The sequence below is a fragment of the Hibiscus syriacus genome, unplaced genomic scaffold, assembly GCF_006381635.1.
Source record: "Hibiscus syriacus cultivar Baekdansim isolate YM2019G1 unplaced genomic scaffold, ASM638163v2 tig00110387_pilon, whole genome shotgun sequence".
Taxonomy (NCBI): Eukaryota; Viridiplantae; Streptophyta; class Magnoliopsida; order Malvales; family Malvaceae; genus Hibiscus; species Hibiscus syriacus.
The window spans coordinates 5,330,378-5,335,630 of NW_024062717.1; the positions used below are offsets into that span (position 1 = coordinate 5,330,378).

The 5,253-nt window shown below is 32.6% G+C and overlaps 1 pseudogene; it reads right to left on the reverse strand.

Moving 5' to 3' along the window:
• Positions 1-972: 972 nt before the first annotated feature.
• Positions 973-2,586, reverse strand: LOC120122462 (annotated as a pseudogene).
• Between the last annotated feature and the right edge of the window lie 2,667 nt (positions 2,587-5,253).

Here is a 5,253-nt window from a genome sequence, read left to right on the forward strand (position 1 = left end):
ACTCAAATACGTTGGTTTTAGTGTTTCAATAGGACTCAAATACGTTGATTTATTTTTTGAATCTTATTAAATCAGGGTTGTTGAGTGTGGGGCCTACAAAAATAATAATAATAATAATAATAATAATAATAATAATAATAAAAAATATATATATATATATAATATAATGAAATGTTTTGTAGACCCGAATAAAAACGAGTGTCTACAATTACACACACCCTCTAACCCCTTTTACCTTGAGGCTTAAGGTTCAAACTAAAAACTTCTGATCCAAGTGCTATGTTAAAGCAAATACTACGATGTCCCCAAAGATATACATCAGCAGTTGGAGTTGAAGACTTCGTTCGAATGATATCGAGTTCAAATTTTGTGATATACAGGAGATGTTACGAAACAGAAGAAGATTACCTCGGATCATGTAGCAAATGAAGTAGTTTTCAAAGTGATTATAACATATTACAAAGTTTTACCAACTGGACAAGGAATATATGACCAGAAATTGAAGGCAATGATAAATGCAGGAATGTGAAAAACTAGAACAAGTTTTTGGCCAAGTATATGTACTATTTCATGGATTCGGATCCCTGCCATTGAAAGTACTCTCTCATTTTTACATAGTAAAACAAGGGGGATCCGAATCCCTGATTGATTATTATTTCTTTCTATCTAACGACAAACGAGCGCAAGCATTCATCCGTCTGCAAGAAGCACGAAGCCGAAACTTGGTTCTACTTTCACCTAAATTCTAATACGAATGACAAAAAATGATAGAGATACATGCAGACGCAGAGATGTCATGGATATATGCTTGTTCACAATCATACATTAGAAGAATCAGACAAACATCCATATCTTCTCATTGGCAAACAGAAAAACTGACTACCCAAGTCCAATCAAGGGGAAATTTAGCAGATGTCGATCCTCCTCCGATCCATGTTAGCCAATTTTAGCCTCAAAGGCAATAACAAGTTATGAAACATATACTGATTTTACATTAAGAACATTCGACAATACTCGAAAGAGGAATTGTACAATAATATGTTTGATAGTACTAGTTATCATTACAAGAAAAGATTAACGGGGACTACTAAGCACATCAACGACAAACATACGATTCATTGAAGGTAGCCTCATTTGCTGGTCCGGTGCTCTACTCCTTTTGAACCATGGATGTGGAAATGATGAGACCGAAGACGTCACAGCCCATAAATCAACCAAGTTATCACAGCTGTAAGATGCATCAATGACACCATTAGGACTACCTGGAATAGATCTATGCTTGTGTTTATGGCCTCGGTTTCCTTTGCTATGGCTTTCCAATAACTCTAAGATGAGCTTGTAGCAAGCATTTACTTTATCCTGTTGGAAAAGAAACTACAATCAAGATCCAATGTAAGGATTCAAAAATCGGCCCCCAACCCCAGGTAATGGTGCATACAAACCTCACATGTCTTGAGTACACCAATAAGCTGTTTCTGATATTCTAGGTAATGACATGGTTCGATCTCTTTAATAACATGAAGCATTGTTGCAGAAGCTAAGATCGAAGGTATATAAAGCATGAACCTTGAATCTGGGTCAAAATTGAATTGGAAAAACTCAAGGTATATATGATAAAGCATTCTTTGTACAATTAGGATGAAAACAAAAGCTATTTTTGACTGATTACCAGCAATGAGAAACAGAAGCAAACGCTCACATCTTCGAATGAACTCCAAATGCAAATGGATCTTCAATCCAAGCCTACTTGTAATGTGATTGAAGAAGGAAATTGGTGTCACAGGGTTCATCCTCCATTGCAGAATTGACAACACCAAAAGCTCCATTCTTTGTATGGTATTTGAATCAAACACACTTTGATTCCTCCACCTAAAAGAAAGGGGAAAAAGAATATCAAAATCCCATCTTTAATAACCCAAGAACAAATTTAAGAAAGCAACAAACAATATTGGACACATACTTGAAGGTCTAAAAGGAGTGACACTTGGGTTTCCTCGACCTTGGCAGCTAAAGAAACACAAGCCACAGCAGCTAATTGTCTCATCCATGGCTTGTCTTTTTGAAACTTTAAGCTTGAAATGAACCTATCAAAGTAATTCACAGCAAGAACCATGGTCAAAGCATTGAACCCATAGTGTTCCTTGACCTTGAAAATCCACTCCAAAGCTTCTTTGCGAGCCACAACTAATGACTCATCCGAGTTAACATCAATATATCCATTGTGAGTTTCTTTCTCCTTAGACATTAAAGAGACATTAAAGAGAGCAACTCATCATCTTCCCAGAACAAGTCGTGGTCAATAAAAAACAAAAGTGAAAAGGTCTCTTTTTTCACTGTTCTCTTTAAATTTTCACTTGCGTTGTCTTCAAAACTACACTCTCCTAAATATTCATCTTCTTCGCAATACAACCCATCAATGATCAATGGTGGGTTTTGAATCTACCGAGTCTCTTCCTCTTGCAGAGCCATAGCTTTCAAAGATGAAAAATAAATTCTTCTCTCATTATAATACCATAAGAAACAAAGCGAACCTCAAGCTCATTTTTCACTCTTTCTTCAATTCCTCAATCTGGGTACATATGGTATTACAATAGGAACAGAACAGGAAATAAATAATATATATAAAGAGAAACAGAAGCAATAATTTACGGTCTAATATTAAATTTTCATAATAAATGTTATTTAACAAAATATGCAAAAATATACGTATAAGTAGATATCATTCATTTTTCTCCTTACTGTTCTTTACTATTTCAATTTTTCAAAATCTAATCCTCTCATTCCTCGCAAGTTATTGAGGTATTATTTATCTTTAATTAGTTTTATTAGCCGGTTCTAACGTTATTGTCTATATGCAGAGATTTTTTCGCAGAGTTTTATTTGCAGTGATTACTTCCCATTAAAGACGCGCATAGAATATTAATGACTACATATGAATATTGTTCAACTATGTATTTATGTATTTATTTATACATGCATTGCATTTTTATCTATATTTTTGATTTTCTGACTGTCAGAGGTCTTTCACGGAAGTTACTCTCTACCTGACGTTGGGGACAGCTTACTACCCTACCTCCTCCTTACCCTATTGTATATGTGAATTAAATTTTATTGTTGTTGTTGTACACCTATGATCACTAAACTTTTGTAGTCATCGATGTTAATGGAAAATTTTATTTCAATCATCCGATCATGAAATCCTAACGACGTCTTAGTCAACACATCCACATGTAATTTCCTTTTTTCCCTTGCTTATAGGGTAAAGTACAACCACAATCCAGGATGGCGAAAAAAATCTGAAACTGACATGTGCTAATCTGATCCTACCTTATAAAGTCAAATTTTTGTGAAATTTGGATCCAAAATAAGTTAGGATGAGTTCTTTTGAAGAAGAGATTGAAGTTGTAACTAGAGATGGGCATGAGACCGAACTCGACGGGTTTTAATTTGATTTGACTCGATCGGGTTTTTAAAAAAAATCGATTTTGGTTTCAGGTTGGGTCGATTTTTTTAGTATGATGTTCGGGTCGGGGTCGGATTTAGGGTGAAAAATACCCGACCCAACCCGAAAAAATATATAATTTTACCTTATATATTTAAGAATAATTATAATAATATCTCTCTATATATTATTTTTTTCCAATTAAGTCATTATTTTTATTAAATAATAATAATATTTTTTTATTATTTTAGGTCCGGATCAGATTTTTAAATTATATATCGGGTCGGGTTCGGGTCAGGTAGAATCTTATTTTAGTTGGGTCAGATCAAATTTCGAATGAAGGATTCATTCTTCTCGAATCGAGTCAAGTGGACAAAAAATATGAGCTAACCCTATCTATGCACTTCCCTAGTTATAAAGAAATTGAATTTAGGGTGTATAGGTACAAGCTAAACTCAATATAATTACCATAATATCCCTATATGTATTTAGGATTTTTATATATAATTTTATTTTCATCCAATCAATCGCACATTTATTTGTTCTTCTTCTTCAATTCTTCTCTTTTTTTTTCATTTCTCCCCCACCCCTTTTCAGCAATGTAAATTATGTGTTTTTCTTTTTTTTTTCCTTTTCAATTCTTCATTTACTTATTAATATATTATAGCTGATATATTTTTCAAAAAAAAAATCAGGATATTGCGTTATTTTACGGTTATAAAACTCTGAAATTTAAGAAATATAACTTAAATTAAAAATTAAAGAGTTGTTGAAAATGTTTGAGTAAAGTTTGTGATGATTCATGATGATTTGATCCATGTCGAATGAGGTTTAAGTAAGAGGATCTTTTATATGATTTAACTATATGTACCATTGTGTTTTTCTAGCAGTACATAGAGCATTCATTAAGTTTCTGAACTCATACTTATTTTTAAATCATATTTTTTAAATAATAACTCACGAAAGGAGTGAAAGTAGAGCTTGTGGTTCGATTCTCGATAAGACATTGTTTTAAGATGTACTTTGTGTTTGGAGATAAACTATAGTAATGTGGGACTCTTTCACTTTAAAGATTAGATTTTATTTTTAACACATTTGAGCTTTAGAACTTATATTTCTTGATGAATTTTAGGTTAATTGTTTGATGGCATGATGTTGAATGTTGCATGATGTTTGCTAATATGTTCTTTGTTGCAAACATGCTAATTAGGTAATGTTATATTTTGAGATTATACCTTGCCATGTTTCCCTCTATTATGAGGACGGAAACTGCTCGGTGAGACATAGAGGACATAAATAACAACTCTTGAAATAGTTCTATGTCGTTTTGTGGCCAAACATACACACTTTGTTATTCACTCACATATTTATTGAAGTTATAACAGCTCTACGACAGTTTAATAAACTAATCACATATATTATCATGTTATTTTTAAACATATTATGTGGATAAAACTATTATCTTCCTAGCGTCACATTTTAATCTAATTAAGTTGACTTCATAAAATTAATATTTCTTTATTATTGAAAAATTAAAATTATACTTTTATGAACTTTAAACTTATAAGAGTCAAAATAAAACAATAGTAAAGTGCAAGAATGTATGTAATAATTTCACCTTTGTTTTTGTTTCCAAGGGATGGAAGTAGTTGGTTAATTCATGTCCAAGAAAGAAATTAGGTTAAAAAAGAAAACGCAGGTTTCCCCCTTTTTGAGGGGTCCAGTCCAAAATTAGTTTATCTAAATTTCAACCTCTTCTTTACGCCTTATAATGTCAATGCCCAACGACGGGACCTTTCCCTCATACCTGA